The sequence below is a fragment of the Condylura cristata genome, unplaced genomic scaffold (genome assembly GCF_000260355.1).
Source record: "Condylura cristata isolate star-nosed mole 26May11 unplaced genomic scaffold, ConCri1.0 scaffold00006, whole genome shotgun sequence".
Lineage (NCBI taxonomy): Eukaryota > Metazoa > Chordata > Mammalia > Eulipotyphla > Talpidae > Condylura > Condylura cristata.
The window spans coordinates 42538768-42558659 of record NW_004567107.1 but is presented as its reverse complement, the minus strand read 5'-3'; the positions used below and the strand labels follow the sequence as shown (position 1 = coordinate 42558659).

Sequence of the window (19892 nt, the reverse complement as noted above, 5' to 3'; positions counted from 1 at the left end):
GGACTCTTTCCTTTGCCATTTGTTTCCTTTTATTTCCAATTCCCCTTCCCACACACATAAATGTGTTCTGTGCCTGTTTTCTTTGAGCCTTATTCCCCAGGTAGAAACTCCTTATTCCTCATGTGTAAGAAATATTTAAATGACTATTCTTCAAAGAGTATTAACTCATAGTTAATTCTTCATTTTAATGGATACTTTATACATTTTAGAAGTTATGTTATTATTTGTTTCACTTTGTTCTCTTAGCAGACTGATGAATATCTGTTATAAAGCATGCACTGACTTTGGTGTAGATTATTGGTGAGTCCAGTTGTCATTTGACATGGGGATCAAAAGGTTAAATAGTATGGCAAGGTAGAATAATAATTTGGAGATGATGCAGGCTGATTTTTATCTAAAAAGGCTGATGTCATTTATTTGGTAGGGTAGACACTATTCTAAATATTGCACAAATATTAACTCATTTAGTTTTCAAAACAATTCTTTGCTACTATTACTTTATTCATTCCCATTCTCCAGATGGAGAGACTTCCACAAGAATGTCGGGTGACTTCCCCAGTGCTGCTCTGGTCTTAACTGTGGAATCAGGATTAAATCCCAGAAGTTTGGCTCCAGAATCTGGGTCCTTAAATCATCCTGTTAGGGTCACTCCAGTATTTAGGATGTGAGTACCAAGTGGAAGACATAGACAATGCTTTGAGTTTTATGGCAGAACCCATTCCAGGTGAGCCAAAGAGGACAGACAGGGATCTGTGGGTGACTCTTCACCCTGGCCATCCAGTAAGTCATTTTGAAACTTAAAAAAAAAAAAAAATCCCTGATGCCCTGATCCCATTCAGGCTGAGTAAAGCAGAACCTCTGGGTTGAATCCTGACTGATCTGTATGAATAGTTTCTTCATGTTTTCCAAAGGACAGCCAGCATGAGAAGTACTGCAGGGAAGAGGTTTCAGTCCTTGAGAGTGGCCTAGCACTCAGGAAGGAGGAGAGTTCAGTTGATATGGGTGGGGGAAGAGGAGAGAGGTATCTGGGAGAGAATAGGTAGCTTCTCTTGTTTTTCCTGCCTCTCTCTCACTGCCAGCCTGCTGGATCTTCCTCTCCCATTCTCCTTTCTCCTTGTCTCTGACCTTGTCTCCTTCTGTCTATTATTTCTCTCTCCCCCTCTTTTCTGTCCATCCCACTACTCCTTCCTACATTCTCCTGCTGTTTTCCTTATTTTATGTCCTCCTTTTCCTGCCCCACTGCTTTCTCTCAGCTCATGGCCTTTTTTGGTCATTTCATTTAACATTGCCCTTCTTCCCTGCAGAAAGTGAGCAAAGTTGAGGTCTCAGTTCAGTCAGAATACGTGTTGATAGTCTTAAAGGAATTAAGGGAAGGCCTGGGATATATAAGTCCATTTCTCCAATAGTAAAATTAGTATTAGTATTAATTACTTAAGAGGACTATAATATGGGAATCCAGAGCATGAGCTACCTGACTCTGTGAGGGAGGGAAGAGAGGAAAGATTAAAGGTGTTTTAATTTTCTGCTAATAACGAAGTGACATAGTGGCTTAAATAATTCACATTTTTATCTTACAATTCTGGAAGAAGAAATTTTACATGTGTTTCAGTGGGTTCAGATATCAGGTGGGCTCATTCCTTTCTTGAGATTCTAGAAGGAATCTGTTTCATTGATGCCTTTTCTAGCTTCTAGAGGTCACCCACATTCCTTGACTAATGACTCTTCCTTCATCTTCAAAGCCAGTAGTGTCACATCTCTGGTCCTGCTTCCATGGCCATCATATCACTTTCTCTGTCTCTTGCCTTTTTCCCTTTTACATTTCTTATTCACATTGGACCCACCTGGATAATCCAGGATAATTTCCCAATTTTAAGGCCTTCTTATTAGCCATCTTAATTTCTTCTTCATCTTAATAACCTGTATCATGTAACTTAACATAGTCTCATGTTCTAGTGGCTAGGATATGGTCATTTCGAGGAGTCGTTATTTTCCTTACAACAGAAAACCTCACAGAACAGTAGAAGTGGTTAGTAAAGGTCATTTCATGTAGACAAAACAGCTGATATAAAGACTCAGAGGCTTTTGAGAATGTTTGTGGTATGTTTTGATGAACTATAGTAGTTCATTATCACTTAGTGGTATCATAACAGGCCACTGTACTCCTAAATGAATTAAGGGAACTTATAGAATTATATGTCACATTTGTGTAGTATATTTTGTTCTTAAATTTTACATAAAATTACCCCATTTCATCAAAACATCATACAATTGGAATATCTGTGTGTGGGGGGCTATATATTGATAAAGCTAGCAGCATATGCTTTGGAGTCATAAGGAGCTGGGTTTTAATTTAACTTCTACCACTTAACAGGTTTATATCTGTGAGGATAAAATGAGATCAAGAATGTCAGAAGCTCCTAATAAGTGTGAGTTGTGACATTTGCCATAATTAACTGTGCCTTAAGCTTTTTGACTTATAACCTGCCACCCATTTCCTCCATGATGTCTATTTCTTACTGGAAGAAAAAAGAAAGCAGTGACAGGAAGAATATTTCTGACCTATGCAACCTGTTGAGATAACATCTTTATTGTCAAGTTTGAAATGTCTTAACTGCTGGGCCCTAAATTCAATCTAGAATCTAAGGACGCTCTGCCCCTGCTGCTTAGGACAATAGCTCCAAATAGTACCTATAGCTGAATTTTAAATCACCTTTGGTTATAAACAGAAGTTAGAAAAGCATTGAGATGGGGGAGGTGAGCTAGGCTGAACTGAAACTTTCTAAAGTAGGATTGCTAACAGCAGCAACAACAAAGGTGAGTGAGACAAAAAAGTGTAAATTCTATACTTTTTTTTAAAATGTCATTCCAGGAAAATCTTGGCTCTATTTTATCCAGGAATGAGTGATAAGGTCCAATTTCAATAGGGATTTAGGAATGCATATATTTCCTATTTGGTGCTGAGTTTCTTGAACTACATTTGTTAACCAGTAACTGAGAACATGTAGAAATAACCTGGCTTTTCAAGGTAATTGACAACCAAAAGGATAAACTACTCTAGCTTACCTCCAAAGGTTGACCAGCTAGTCTCAAAGGGGGCATTGTATAACTATTGGGGGAGTAAAATGTTTCTTGCTTAAAGTTATACTGACAAAATAATAGGAACTTCTTGATAAGAGCATGAGGAAAAAGCCATACTTGAAAAAAAAAAGCTAGAAAAATGTCACAAAAACTTAAGTATTTATTAGGTGGCAAACACCTTCAAGTTTTATCTGTGTATTTTCATACTCTCATGGTGCTTTGAACACCTTAGGTACTTCTATAACATTTTTAGCTGTATGCTTAAAAATTTTAAGTGGGTCTACTGGCTTCCATAAATGAAAAAATCAATCAAATGGATATCAGGAGTGGATCCATCAGGGTTCCAGTTCTTGTTCTCTGCAACCTTTTCTACCTGACCCTCTGCTAAGTGTCAGCTCTCTCTGCAGGTTGAAAGTAAAATAGTTTCATTTCTTTCTCTTTACAACTACACAGAAGAGGAAAGGTCACCTTTTTAATAATTCCTTAGAAAGAGGAGAAGCAACATTCCTTAGTTGCTATGAAAGAACTTTTTTCTTAATACCTCATTGACACAGATTCAGCCACATGGCCATCATGGAACAAATCTGAGTGGCTAGAACTTTCCTCTCCACATTTTATTGACCCAAACAGGGTCACATGAATATTACTGAACCAATTCTGTGGCCAGGGACCTATTGTGCACTGTTTGGCTGAGTTTAACCTTTATGAATCATTCATTTTTTTAAAAATTAATATAATAGTTTACATAATTTTGTGCCTTTTTCCATCTTAGTTGTAATCCACGTGGGCTTCCCATCACCAAATCACACATGTGCTATCACCATAGTCCAGGGCACTTCCCTCTCCCCACTGTTTTTGATCCCATTTCCCACCCTGCCCTTGTAAAATATGAGTCATTCATTTTGATCAGGAAAGGGGAAATTTTCTCAGTCATTATGCCTATTCTTGGAGGTGGGGCTGGGGTTAATTTCCCTGAAACTCTTGTTTTTTCATCAGTTATCAATTGTGAAACCCCCTGGTTGCCCATGTGTGCTGGCTAGTATTGTAATTCCCATCCAGTCTTGCAATAACTCAAGTAGTAGAACTTAGGCCTCAGTCTTTTAGGAACCAGCCAGAAGTATCCAAGTAAGTGGTAGAGTTAGGATTTCTAGGTTTTCTGATTCCAAAGTCTACCATCTTTCCAAGATATCACCCTGATTGAGTGAATGAACAAATAAATGTCCAGGGAATCAAGAGTTCTGTAGCCTGAAAGAGTAGTAGAGTAATGCCTAATATGGGAGACTATTTCTGTTTTAATGACTAATGTGGGAGACTATTTTTGGCCATTTCCTCACTACCTGTGTGACACTGGGAAGATAGAGCCCTTCATTCATTTATTTGTTTTTAATTGAGGTAACATTAGACATCTCACTTCTTTCAGAGTCTGTTTTCTGATCTTCATAGTGGAAATTATGCTACATTTTCATTCATTGGGATGTTGTGAGAATTAAGTAGGGTTGTGGATAATGAACTTGGAATTGTGTTCTCAGCATGAAGGGCATTAATGCTCTCACTCAGGATGAGTCTGCTTTGGGAGCAACTGGTCTTTTGTACAAGCAATGAAATTAAACTCTCCCTGCTTCACATATTTAAAATGAGAGACATATATTTCTACATGTGAACCCCCTCCCCCAAGTCTTTTAGGAATGTGGGGATTTAGGATTTGTAGAAAATTTCCAAATCTATTTAACTCTATTATAGATGTACTTAGAGCTTACAGTTATTTCAAGAGTCCAGAGAGCACTGTATTACTTTTTTTAGACCTTAATTCTACCCCAAACTTATTTGTTCTAAATTATCCTGATGGTATCCTAATTTTCTGTCTTAATTTATTCTCATTAAAAAATTATCTTCATGTCTGTACCCTTGTTTCATATTTTCTCTCATAAATTTTCTTTCCATAATTTAGTACCTTTTTGGGGGTAGAATTCAAGGTGATGCTAATGACCTGGCTTGGTCTGATTTGAAGGAGGAAGAAAGGTGTCACATAGGCAAAGGATACAAGGCAATGAAAGGGGAAGCTCATTCTCTTTGCAAGAGATATGATTACAAGAGATTATGAATTTTCTTCCTTAAAACTGGGAAGTAATGTTTTCTTTCATACTTTTTTTTTTAAAGATTTATTTATTCATACAGAGCTGGGGTACAGGCCAGAGATGCGGAGGGTGAGAGGATTCACCAGGGACAGAGTGGGGAGCAGAACAGGCAGATTGACAAAGTACACTGCTGAGGGGAGCAGCAGGTGGGTCAGGAGAGGTCTGCCTCGCCATGTGGATCTCCTCTGGGCAGGCGGGAATTGAACTCATGCTGAAGTGGCTTTAGCTTCTCAGTGCTGTGCTTTAACCTGCTGCGTCAACAGGGAAGGCCCGGAAGTAATGTTTTAATCTTCATATTATAAAGGAGAATTTGGGGCCACAAAAAAAGTGTCAGGTATTTATAGCTTTTTTGCATATTGAAATTATTATATATAGTAATGTAGATATATATATACGCACACACAAATACCAATCATTAGTGCTATTTTTTGCCTTTGAAAGTAGGGAAATTACTCTCTCACTTCTTCATTAATTCATTTAATTAGCATTTTAAAAAAGATTTACTTATTTATACATACAGAACTGGGGTACAGGCCAGAGGTACAAGGGTGTTGAGAGAATTCACCAGAGACAGAGTGAGGAGTAAAACAGCCAAGCAGCGGGTGAGACAGGAGAGGTCTGTTGTGCCATGTGGGTCACCTTCAGTGTGGGGCATCAAACTTGCCCTGACGCAGCTCAGCTTGCTGAGTCCTAACCCATTGTGCTACTAAGGAGGGTACTCATTTAATTAGCATTAATCACTTAATAGTTGTCAGCACTATTGCCAGACCATGGCAGGCTTATGAAGAAATGCAGTTCTGGTCATTAGAAGGTGGACAGCTATAGATAAGATATTATTATGATCAGATAATTAATTTTCCATAGCCATATATTAGTGACAGTATGGGTATTATGTAGTAAGAGTATTTACTATGTAATCTATGTATATCTATGAAGTTATTTCTTTTGGTAAAGTCTTTGTAGCTACACTTTAATTATATGTCATCAACTTATTTAGAATTATTCCATCAGCTTTTCTCAATATTAGATGCATCTCAATTGTGTTTTTACAAAATAAGAGGACAGATACCAATTAAAAGAGAAACATTGGAGAAACATTATCTGCAATGAAATACTTCACACTTTGGTCAGTTGCATGTAGAGTAATTTATTTTCAACTCTGATTTACAGTTTTGACCTTAAGAAAAGAGATCTGATGTTATGAATGTAATAGGTATAAGTAATAATTTTTTTATAACTAATTATTTTTAAAGATCGTTCACTGATTTGTAAGTAGGAGAGTCTAGGCTAACTGTGCTGTGGTAAAGTTAGCAGAAAGATCACTTAAAAGTTTTATTAGGGTATCAAGACTGATAACATGCCATTGTTTGTACTACTCACTGAGGAAGGTAAAATGGAAATTTTCCATCTAACATATTAATTCCCCTCTTTAAATTGGCAAACACCGACATTTTCCACTGCACTTCTATATAAGTGAACTCTTGCCAGCTCCCATTTGTGTGTGTGTGTGTGTGTGTGTGTGTGTGTTGAGAGAGAGAGAGCATGCGCGCGGAAGAGTGTATGCATTCACAAATAGCTAGGCATACTATCATTGGTACTGTTAGCTCAGTTTATCTGTACTTGGGGTTAAAACAAGTTTGTTTGTTTGTTTGTTTTTTCTATAGACATTTTACAGGAGTTGGAATCTAATCATATTTTCTTTTTTTACAAGTTTGTAAATGATTTGCTGTCAGCTCAGTCAGACTGACACAAATAATAGTTTTCAGTAAGGTTTGTTGCTGGCATGTTCCCTCTAAGAGTTCACTGTGTTTCACTGCTGTGGTTATAAGTGTTTCTATATTGTACCCTATCTTTTTGTGAGTAGAAACATCAGATCTATGCCTTTTGTGCTTTATCAGATGCTGGAAGGTCTCATTTGCTTATCAATTCTCTGCTCATACAACCAAACTACTCCATATCATGTAGAAATTATTCTTGCCTCCTTCATACTCACTTAATGTTTATCTGACATTGATATCAAGATGAGCAACATCTTGCAGTTATACTTTATATACTTGCAATATATTTTGCACAATTTGAAAGAACATTCACAGTTATTTTGTAGCATAGCAGTATCAAAAGAACTTTAAGGAATTCTAGGCTGATCAATCTAACTGTGCCTCCTACTGTCTTAAACTACTTAACTTTGGTTTTCTTGCTTTTGAAAAGATTACCAAAGACCATCTCATATATTGACTTTGAGGAGTAGATGAGGTGACATATGTAAAAAGTCACCATTTCTTTAGCGTTTGCTATACCCTAGACATTGAGCAAAATAATTTATCTAACATCTTCCCATGTATAGTGCCTTCCCATGTATAGTTCCTTTCCTCTTGATCCTGGAACAGGGCAGGTACTAGGTAAATATTTCTCAAATAAATGAAAATTGGACTTAATCTGGAAGCAGGGCCCTGTCCACTAAGTAAGTCACCCTGAGTCAGTGGTTGGTATATATACAACTGAAGACTCCAGAGATGGAATATACCAACTGGACAACAGTTATTACCTATCTAGCTGAAAGGCTGCCAGGCTATTAGTTTTAAGGGGAAGTGTTGTTGCTAAGCTACACTATTTTTTTTCCCACATTCTTGCTTTATTCTTCTCTATCCTACTTCTGCTGACCAATTCAGTGCAAAAGAAGTGCAGGTCTCATTCTGAATCACTTCTGGGTTATATCATGAGCACTACACTTCTGCTATATAACATGGAATCTAAGAACATTGCAGATATATATTCCTGTCCAACAACTACCAAAAAATGTTAACCATAGCACTCTACATATCTAGTAGTAATTTTTTTCATTCTGTGTTCCCTTTTTTCAATTATTTTAATTTTTTATATCATTCTTCATTTTGTGCATTTTTTCATCTCAGTTGTTATCTCCATGGGCCTCCTATCACCAATTCACCAGTGTGTCATCATCATTGTTCAGTGCACTCTTCCCATCCCAGTTCCAATCCCATTCCCCCTTCCATCCCCACACAATGTAATAGAGTAAAAATGAAAACAATGAACAGCTATAAACCAGAGACATTTTTAAGTAGTAAAAATTTTTTTTTAAAGATTTATTTTATTTGTACATACAGAACTGGGGTACAGGCCAGAGGCTCAGGGGTGGTGAGAGGCTTCACCAGAGACAGAGTGGGGAGCAGAACAGGCAGATTGACGAAGTACACTGCTGAGGGGAGCAGCGGGCGGGTCAGGAGAGCTCTGCTAGGCCATGTGGTCACCTCCAGGGCTGCGGGGATCGAACTCATGCGGAAGTGGCTTTAGCTTCTCAGTGCTGTGCTTTAATCCGCTGTGCCACCAGGGAGGGCCTACTAGTAAAATTTTAAGGAATGTTAGAGACTCATGAAATCCCACCTAAATAAAAAAAAATGGCATAAATGACATTCTCACCTTTGGGTTTTTACTGAGAGAAGAGAATTTTGGGGATCTCCAGGTTGATGACAGTAACTTTTCAATGTTTTATTTACACAAACTATTGATTAAAGTAGGATATATCACTAAGTTTTTCTATTTCAGCTTAGCTGTTCCCTACAAATGGTAAATTTTGGAAGGACCTACAAACCCCTAGGTTACCATTTTATGAATCAAAACCCCTGTATTTGAAATATTTGAAGCACTCTTGAAAAGTTTTTGTAACCATCACCCAAGAGAAATCTATTCAGCACAAGAGTCTAGAAGAAGAGAATTTCCCATGATGCATTGAAAGGTTAGTATTCCCATATTCCTCTTCTCATGAGTGCTGGAGTTAATGACAGAGTTTTTATGTGAATGTCAGGCATGTTGCAATAACTTGCCACAATGGAATAATCATGGCAACTTCTACTACTTGGTTTCTTTGTTTTTGTGATGTTACTGCATGCTTCATTTTATGAGTGTTTTTTTGTGTGTGGTTGAACCCCATCTATTGCCATCCTGAGCTTGGATTCTTGCATTTAAAAGGAGATGAGTAGAGGGAGAAACTGGAATATTGACAGAATGATATACCCTAGGCACTTTTTAGTTTATTTTTCTACTGCTACTTCTGCTGACATATTCTGGTGATTAATATTCTGATGAGTTTGTGACTTTACTAAAAGGGAAAAAAAATGTCTTCCCTAAGGGGAAATTGAACAACAGATCATAAGACAAAAGTAGCAGTATTGTGAAAACTGGACTTTTTGGGATGACGTCAGTATCATGGATGTAGACCAACCTAGTAATATTCTTTTTGAAATAAAATTATTTTGGTTTGGTTTTCTGGGGTGAGACTCAATTTTGTACTTGAGGACTTCTATCTTGATCATAGCATCTAATGTCTGAATGCTAATTTATATTTGAATGAGAGCTCTAGACTATGAGGACTAGTGAAATTTGAATTGTCTTGAGATATTCTTATTAATTTCTTTCATGAGGATAGATATGTTCATCACAGAAAGGCCTAAGTGGAGGCTGTTTTATGCCTTCGATATATATTGATTCCCAAGATGGAAGTTCACCTGTAACCATTGAGTTGAGAATTACTAATGGTTAGCCTTTTGGGACAATTTTTTGAGGGCTCTGAGAAAGACAAGCAAGAAAGGCTGGGATCATCACAACTTCGGTGGGTATGAAGGTGAAGTTTTTGAATTCTTAAGAAGAAAGTGCCTTAACATGGATGCAACATAGACAGGGAATGTGCCTACATTTCTAACAGCCTGTATTTAGAATTTAATTCCTTGTAACACTTTTCATCACTTTTCTCTCTTTCACTTTAGAAAGATACCAAGCCATCCTCTGTGAGTCATCTATCCATTTTCTAAAAAGTTTTGTGCTGCTAAGCCTGTATGTTAGAAAGGCCCCTTTTCATATTTTTTACTGTTTTACTATTGGGTATCTTTTCTTCTCTTGTTCCTAACGATTGGACATCAAATCTTGAAAATCACGGACCCCTTTCTCATGTTAAAAAAGTTCAATAAATAAAGCCCAAGAAGAAGGTGAAGTGTCTGTCTTCTTGCTGTTAACGCTGTTCTGGAGTTCCTCGACTCCCTGGCTTTCGAAAAGGAGTGTCTGTGAACTCGTAGAGAAGGAGACACAAATTCAGCCTCGGAATTGGTCAGCCTGGTGACCAGCTAACCCGCCCCCACCTCTTCCCCCCTCCCCCTCGGGTGCTCTCACTCAGGAAGCAGCTGGCTGCAGGCCGGCCCTTGCGGCAGCTCACACATCCACACTCCTCGCCAGGCCGCCTCCCTGCCTCCTCCCTCTCTCCCTCCCTCTTTCTCCCTTCTCTCCCAGCAGCCGAGTCCACACTGCGCCGCACTGGCAGTCCAGAGCGTGGCGCGCACGGGCACCGGCGCCCGGGGCCGCAACCACCACCCTTACCCGCACCCCACCCCACCCCCACCACACACCTCCTGCAACCGTCCAGGCTCGCACCAGCGCTCCCCAGACGGAACTCGCCAGCAGCAATTAGCCAACATCCCGGGGTCGGCCCCAGACGCAATCCCAGGCCCCAGGCGAGGATGAGCAGGACAGGCCGGGCACAAAGTCGAAACTCGACTTTTTAAAAATATTGTTTGGGGGCGGGGTGGGAGTAGTTTGGTGAGGGAGGAGAGAATGAGTTGATGCCGAGGGTCCAGTCACTCCTGCCTCTTCCTCTGCCTGCCGCTGCTGCCCTCGCACACACGCGCGCGCGCGCACACACACACACACACACACACACACACACACACACACACGGCACTTGGGCCGGGTTTCCGCGCGCTGCGTTCCCCGGCTTGGATGGGAGTTTTCATTTCAGAAGGAGGCAGAGCCGGCGGAGCCGGGTGAAGGGCTGGAGCCCTAAGTTACTCCTCGCCAGCGCTGGTCTCCCGCTGTCACTCACGCAGGCTGGCTGGGGGAAGGGACCCGCACGCCGGGCTTTGTTGTGGAAATCCCGGTTACCTGGTAAGTGGATGCCATAGGAACTTTACTCGCTGGCGAGAAACGGGGAGAAACCCAGCACTTGAGAGTGTGGGGGAGGTAACGCTTAGAGACACAAACTAGGGTTTAGAAATAGCTTTCCTTGCAGAGCCAGTGGCGTTCGCGCGGGTTTAAGGATATCTGCACTCCCATAAATTAGTCTGAACTATCTGTTTACTGAGATAGATAACAACCCTCAAGTAGGAATCAAGCGGCATACTTGTAAGTTGCTCAAGAGCGCTGAGTTTGTAAAACAAAAAGGAAATTAAGGTTTTAAAATTTCTCTAATCAGGAAGAGTTTTCCTTTTTTCCTTTTAGACTAAAAGGGCCAGAGGGCTACAAAATCACGGCGAGTTACTGGATGCATGGACACAGTCCTGCATGCCATGAGTCTCTACTGAAGGAAAACTTTGGAGAAGTGGGAATTGATTGGGTGACATGAGGTCTCTCGTGCATATAGTGCTATAGCTGTCTTTTCCAGTTACACGTGTTTGTGAAGTTCCAAGAAGGCTGTTTTCCACGCTTGTCTCTTCCAAACCTATGTCTACATTGCTTTGGTTCTTGGGTTGTGGGTACGTTAACTTGTCGCTGGGACAGGTTGTTCGGTGACCCGCTGCCGCGCAGTCTAGCTTTAACCTCCCACGCCACAAAATGCGCAGACAATCAGACGCGCACACTCCCTACCGGGTTCGTCACCTTGCGTTTACATTTTCTGGCGGCCCGGCAAAGATTCAGCACTGTTTGGAAAATGTCTCATTCTCGGGAACTTTGTTCTGAGCACGGCTTCAGTCCCTGTGAATGACCCTGTGTGTATTTTGAAGTCCTCCGGTAGCTCAGTGGAAAGCGTGAGTGAGCACTTGGTGCGGTCCTAGACACATAGACGCACACCTTGCCCCGAGCGATACTTCTAAGTTACTCATTGGAGCTGACAAGTCACCTCGGGGATGAGGAAGTCACCCAAGTGTCTGGAAAACTCGGCTCTGATGAATTTGTCATCCTATGGATGATTCAATTTAGGTATTCTGAGGGAGAAACTTTGGGAAAGGTCATTTCAGGTTTCGCGGATCGCGTCTTCGACTTGTTGGGGGTGTTTGGGAGGCAAGAACTGAAAGGAGATCCAAGGGTTGGGGCATTTAGTGGGTGGGGACTCCAGTACGTGTGGCGGGTGTGGCTCTGAGAACGTGAACTCCTGGGAGCTGAGGCTCTCTGGGGATCCAGGCTCCGGTGGCCGGGCAGCACGCTGGTTCCCGCCGCCTGGGCTTCTCAGCCGCTGGCCAGCGGCGGCGCCCTTTGGGCCCGGACTTACTCAGGTCTGGATTGCACAACAGGAAGCCGGCATGAGTTTGTTTTGTTTTGCTGCGCTAGCTAGCAAATGGGGCCGAGGGTTGGGGGCAGAGGCCGCCTGGGAGTGACGGGGTCGCAGCTGCAGGGCTGCCGGCTGGGCTGTGTCGCCTCCGCCCCTCGACCCGCCCCTTGCGCCTCGCTCCTTTCTACGGAGGCCTGGGGTGAGGGCCTGGGACTTCCGCAGGCCAGGTTTGAGGGGTCCGGAACAGATGAGAACTGCTTTCCTCTTGCCCTGACTCACGTGCTTCTAAGCTGCTCTCCGAATAGCCCAACACCTCTCCAGATCTCTCCAGCTCCTTTTTGGATAGAAGAGGGCCTTGCCCCTCTACTCTTATTTCTCACCTTCCTGGTAGGCTTTTCGGGCTTCAGATGGGCCCTCATTTCTGGAGCATCTTAAAACCTGGCAGAAGGGGGGGTGCTTCGGGAATCGCTGGGAGCTGTGTCTGTAGGGACTGAATTTCTGCAATTGTGACTCTGAGACAGAAGAGCTTTGCAACCTTTCTCTACCTACTTCAGGATTTTGACATCTCCCCAGAATTGGGGCCAGGGGCCCTGGAATTTGTCAGAAGGAAGTTCTGCAGCTCCCTCCAGTGGACCAATTCCCTTTAGGTTATGGGTACTGGGAAAATCAAGTTTAAACTGTTAAAGCTAAATGGGATCTTGGCAATCATCTACAGATAGGGAAACTGAGCCCTAGAGAATTTTAGGTGTTTTGCCCAAGGCTTCATAGCCAGTGGTTGCAGATCCAGGGCAAACACTCAAGTTTCCAGTTCAGAGCATTCCTTGGCCTAAAGATGAGCTTAAGACAAATTCACAATCTTGTTCTGTCCCCTCTGAAAGCTTTGAAACCATGATTTATGCCTTGGGAGTTATCTAGACATCAGTACTTCTCCACCTTCCACTCCACACAACCAGGTTCACTACTGGACCACTCCTTTTATGCTAAGCTGGGGAACATTTCTTAGTATAAAATTATTTGGTATTGGTGTAAATCTTCACATTCCTCTTCTCTTTCCTCCAAGCTTGCTGCTAAAAGTGGTATGTCAAACAGGTTCAACCTGCAAAGGTTTGCAGAAAAAGGATCCGCGAAAATGAAGATTGTTGGAGGGACGTTTGAAGCCATTTAGATGTAGGAGTATGTGATACTACGATTTTTTTTTTTTTTTGCAGTTGGGAACATCCTGAAGTTTAAGAATTGCTTCTAAATGCAGTACAATATTTGTGCTTTTATTAGTTGTGTGTGTAGCCAGATGAGCCCTAACACTACCTTTGAAAGGAAAAGTAGGGGCATTTCTTTTCTGGATACTTTCAAGATACTTTTCATTTTTGCTGCAGTAGTTGAATTGTTTTCCTCCCTTGCATAGAGGATTTCGAGACCCTTGAGGATGAGTAGTTAAATCTAACTGTTTCTATAATTCCCTCTCAGTTCACCTGTGACCAGTATTGAGAGAACATGTTTTCTCTGATCCTAATTCCCCACCCAGGTTGTTTAATAGTCATCTGTTTGTCAGAGATTGAATACCTGTGTGATTAACTTGGGTGAAAATCACTGTTATTCCAAATAGGAAAAGGACCTTTTTTTTTTTTTTTTCAGTATCTGAAAGAGTACAAAGATCTCAAAAACCTTTCAGAGTTACCAGGGCTTTTTTTTTTTTTTTTTTTTTTTTTGGTGAGGTGGGGATGAACTGTAGGGTCCATCTAGTGGGTGAAATGCCTTTTGGATCAAAATAGGCAGGGATGGGAGGTTAAATAATAATAAATTAATGTTTTATACCTGCTCTGCCTTTATGTGGCAGAAAGTGGTCTTTCCATCAACTCAGAGGAGAGCTTAGTGTTCTTAGTCTTTTATTATTTTTTTTTTGAGCAATCTTACCTGCTAGTAAATTAAATTTGAGGGCATTCTTTTCACAGTTATTTCTTTCATATTGTAGTTACTGATTTCTGGAGTTGGAATGTTAATTTGTGATTTTTCCAGAATATATGACTATTTCTTGAAGAAAATAATTTAGTAAATGGCCTCCTGTGCACATTCTCTTCCCTGGAGAAGTAGTTTTCTATGTTTCTTTAATTATTTTCTGTAGTATATATTATTAAAAAGGTGGAAAGACAAGACTGAACTCTATCTTTTCTCTGGTGGACTCATAGATTCAATTGATTGAAAATAAAATGAAAAAAAAATACATGAATCACACATAGGAAATCTATGCAATAAAAGCGTGTTCCTTACTCACTCCAAGAGAATGACATGTAATAGAGTCTTTTTAAAATGGCATTAGCATATAGTTTTATTAAAAGATGCCCAAGTTCCAAATGTGTCTAATTTCCTACTTAGGCAAATTTGAACAACAAGAACAACAACAACAAAAATACATTTTTTTTTAAATTGAGGAAAAATATTGTTACAGGATGTGCCTATATCTTATGCTTGATGAGTTTTTACAAGGTGAGCACAACTGAATAATTAGAATCTGGATCAAGGACTAGAACATACTAACACCCAGAAACATCTATCATACCCTCTACCAGTTACTATACCCCCCCTACAAGTAACCACTGCCTTGATTTCTAGCGGATAAATATTAATTTTGCCTGCTTTTTATACCTCATATAAATGAGATTATTCAATATGTGCTGCTAGGTCTGGCTTCTTTCTTTTACATAGCCTTTTATTTAGTATGTCAGATAACTTTAATTCCCCTCTAAGATGATGGAGTAAGTTTGATTTGCAAAAATTATTTGCTTACTTTACTTGGTATGATCGAGTTAAGAGAAAAACACTAAACACAGTTCATTTATTTTAATATCTATTTATGCATACAGAACTGGGGTACAGGCCAGAGATGCAGGGGCTATGAGAGAATTCACCAGAGACAGAGTGTCAGATTGATAAAGTACACTGCTGAGGGTAGCAGCAGGTGAGACAGGAGAGGTCTGCTGCACTATGTGGGTCACCTCTCTGGCTGGGGCTTGAACTTATGCTGAAGTGGCTGAGGCTAGCTTCATAGTGCAGTGCTTCAACCCATTATACCACCAAGAAGGGCCCAGCGCAGTTATAATTTATAATTTTAACATGGTCTGACTAGGGAGACTTGAGATACAGGTGTAACATGTAGGGTGAAGTCACTGTGGGGTGAGTAGGGAGAATGTTGAGCTCTTTCCACCATGACAGACAACCCAAAATGCATTTGTCATTTCCTCTGTTAATGCCATCCACCTCAACAACTAAAGAAATACCCAAGTTAGTATTGAAATGACTTCATTTTGTGACTTGTAGCTAGGATTTTTCTATTGTTCACAAGTATACCAAAATAAAGGCAAGAATAATGTATATAATCAGAAGAGTGGACAGAGTTTTTATGCTGCTTGTTGCTGTTAGAGAAAGGAATAGACTAGGAAACATGCAACTGTAATTAAAATGGTTTCAGACACAGAGTTTGTGATTTTATGACCATACTTATATGAACTTTATTCAGGTAATAACATAAATATAGGCTACAATTATAAATATAGAATTTACATACTTCACTTATACCATATTTTTCTGTATAAAAGAGCAATGTAGTTTGAAAAGCATAAATATGATAAATACATGTAAGTATGTAATTTAGTATGAAAAAATTTTTTAAGTATGAAAAACAAATATGTAAATATAGTATAAAACAATCTATGTACATATAAATGCTGGGGGGAATTCATAATAAATTACAGAGAATGCCAAAACTTAATCAGATTAGAATTTATACAGGGAGATGAAACATAAACAACTATAAGACAATGTAGAATATTATCGGATTCTTTTATGTGTTTAAGGGCTGCTAATCCATATCTCATTTCATTTAATAATCTATAATGATATGAACTATGTACAATATTGTAATTCTCACCACTTTACAGACCAGAGATGTGGAGATTAAGAGAGCATCAGGGAAGGCCACAAGTGAGTATTTGCAAGTGAGTAGGAGCTGGATTTGTGGAAGAAAGGTGGTAGGGAAGAAGGGAGGAGAAAGGCCACTCAGGTGGACTCCAAGGTGATGTGTGGAATGAACAGAATCACAAGATCCTATCATGCCCTACTTTTGGAACAAAATCATAGGAATTTTCAGTAAAACTAGAATTATGAAGGTTCTAAGTAGTTGAGAATAGACTTGAGATTGAAGAAACTCGGTGGGGCCATCCTTATCTGAAATGATCTCTTCAAGGCCAAGAACTGGAACAGCTATATATTTTTTCAGGTGCTGCAAGTTTGATGAACTGAAGATGGGGAGGTAGGGATACAGTGTAGGCTCAGACCCTGTCCCAGACTTTCTGATAAAGAAATGAGGCATTCTGAACAGTTATGCCTGAAGTTGTGACCACATTTGTGAAGTTTCTTTTCCAAGCCTGCTGAATACTGAATCCAGAAAAACTAACCAGATGCCATGGGTTATGTATGAATTCTTGTTATTTTTGTGTGTGAAGAAATGGATTAATGTTTTCCCAACCTTTTCAGCATGACCAATAGATTCCTTGTCTGTCTGTAACTTGACTGAGTCATTCATGTAGGGTTTTTTTTTTTTAATAAATATGTTGTCATTTTGGTTAAGAGCCTAGTCATTGTTGTGGACAGTCATACTTCTGCAGTGATGTCAGTGAATACAAATTAACTTGTATAAAACTGTATACCAACAGCTAAAAATAGTTACGTTTGTCACTTGTAGGCAATAACTAACTACGCTGAAGAAAAACAATCACTGTCATATGTGTGATAGGTACACACTTTATTATATGCTTGAATATTTATTTTAATAAGTGGTAAATTCCATTTTATTTCTAGTCTTCATAGGTAGGTGTTTATTACCCTTTGAAAGGATTATGATTTTTAACTTTCCAGATAGCCACTTACATGAATCAAATAATTAATTATACACAAAAAATGACAGAGAATGCTTTATTCATTTGCCATATTTTTACTAACCTGGTTAGCTCCTTATCTAAGTATGGATTTTGGTTTTAGAGAGAACAATCTCTAGCTGGTTGTTTTTATATTTCTAAAGTTTTGTGTTTTAAACCATGACCATGTATTCTTCACTTTTTGCAATTCATCTTTTTGCAATTACCTGAATTAGGCAGGTAATTAATTCAGTGGTGACATCATTTTTCCATATTAAGATGTGTTCATTTTTCCATATTAAGAACACATTTTTAAAAATTAAGCTCTTTAAGACAGTAATGTGTTAAATCTTTTTTCTCTTTCCCTTGTTAAGAGTGAAGTTGTATTCATTAGAAAGTCATCTGCCCTTTTAGAAGAAGGAGATGTAAAATTGTCGGTCATTTTGGTTTTGATTCTGTTCCTTAATTGATATTTATAAAGCCCAACTGATCAATTGACATTTACTGAATGAAAGATTATAGTAATGGGACTGTAATTTATATTATTTAATCATTTTTATAAAGCTGAAAATGTTAAACTTTTGATCTTTTGTAATCACTTATATTTTGATATCTGTTTTGTTTTGTCCTAACTGCATATACCTGCATTAGAACTTATACTTTGTTAAGCATTGGCCTAGGAACATAGGGCTCATATTCAGCTTGTTACAGTGTATGGCCAAGGCATGGGTTAACCTTTCTGAACTTAGACCTAATTTTTCTTTAAAATTGTTGGCTCCAAGTTCATTTTCATTTTGTGTGATTTCTTGCAACTGTCTAAGGGAAACCTTAAATATCTCCTCTTCCCTTGCCATTTTTGGTAGGGCCACAGTTCTCTAGAACTTTCTGTACTCATTGATGAGCTAATGACTAAAGCAAAGTAAATGAAACACTTGTAAGTAATTACTACTAAAAGTAGTGACATTAGGTAGCTAGGAGGATATGAGAGCTGTAAGGTTGCATTGAAATGTGGAAGGTAGAGTCTAGGAGACGTTATGGTACTTTTAATATTGTCCTCCAGCAGTGTTTTTCTGAAAGTTTTGAATTTCTTCTAGAAACCTGTGATCATTAGTGTTATGTAGAAGTATGAGTGCTGCTTCTGATTTTTACATTAGGATTGATCAACTAGAGAATAAATTTCTAAGTGAACTTGGTCCTCCCTTTATTTCCTACTCTTTCTCTCTTCTTTCCCTTGTCTTCCTTTCCCTTTTGTCATCTTTTACTTCTTCCATTTCTGTTCCTTCCCTCTGTCTCTACTTACTATCCATATACTGACCAATCTTTGGAAGAAGGGTCCTAAATCTCTGGAAGGAACTTTATTATTATTTTTATTTTAAATTAGGAGGTCAGAGCTAGACCGCCTTGATTTTATCTTGTTGGTGTTTATATTGTTTGAATAATATCTGTACATTTTAGTGTTCAGAATAAATGTTAACATTTTTAGAATTTCTGGCATTAGACCTGAGAGTGCCCCAATGAATATAATCTCTACCTGGTATTTACAGGTGTATCCTCTCTCTGTTTCCTCACCACATCTCAGTAATGTAGATTACCCCTCCTATTTCTTTATAATTTCTGTTATAAAGTCTATGGATCTGTCACACTCACTGAATAAAGTTACAAAACCACAAAAATGATCAACTATGTTGCAGGTTATTTTATCATAATAAAGTTTAGCGAAGTGATAATGTACACATCCAATGCATTTCCTCTATAATACCCTCTGCTTTCATAGGCACATGTTTGCATTACCTCTTGTTAAAATTGCAGGCAAGAATAATTTTGATTTATTGGAGACATCTAATATAGCTGTGTTTATATTGTTGCCAATAAAACGACCTACATGATTGGGTTTTGTTTATACAATCCTTTCTGAGGAGTCAGTCACCTGTGTTAGGACAAGGTACATTCTGCTTATTAAATGAACTCTCAGGATCTAAGAACATTCAGCTCTATCTGTCCTTGATTGAATTGCAAAATATGCTTCCCATGCAGCCGTGCATGAGAATAACTTATATTATCTATCAATAGGTTTTTCATTTATATATTCTGGCTACAGAAGCTGTAACTTGTGAAGCCCATGGGAATAACTTAGGTCTATTAGCGATCAAGGCAACAATGTTGAAAAGCAATGTTAATGAAATTATGCAATCATTAACCAGAAAGGAAAAAAAGAAAAAGAATCAATAAACACCGTTTTAGATATTTTACATATATACACACACAAATATACATAGTAAGTCAGATCAGGAGTTGTTTATTTGATGACCAGTATTTTTTATCATTTCCAGATTTTCTATGCTGGGTAAGAAATGCTTGTGGCATAAGGAATGGAAAATGTAACAAAGGCTAAATGTAGCCTAAGGAAATGAAATGATGTATGAAAATTAATAATTAACTGTCTCATCAGATGAATTATGACACTAGATTAGTCTATTAGTGATATTTACTAAGATGGTGCTT

General features: G+C 39.1%; 1 protein-coding gene across 1 annotated transcript in view; it reads left to right on the top strand.

The window, feature by feature from the left end:
• Window positions 1-10947: 10947 nt before the first annotated feature.
• The window catches only part of GLIS3 (GLIS family zinc finger 3), a 453341-nt gene continuing 444396 nt past the window's right edge, over window positions 10948-19892 (top strand). The window contains exon 1 of the mRNA XM_004677635.1: window positions 10948-11162. The gene's annotated coding sequence lies outside the window, so the exon portion shown is untranslated. The remainder of the gene's footprint in view (window positions 11163-19892) is intronic.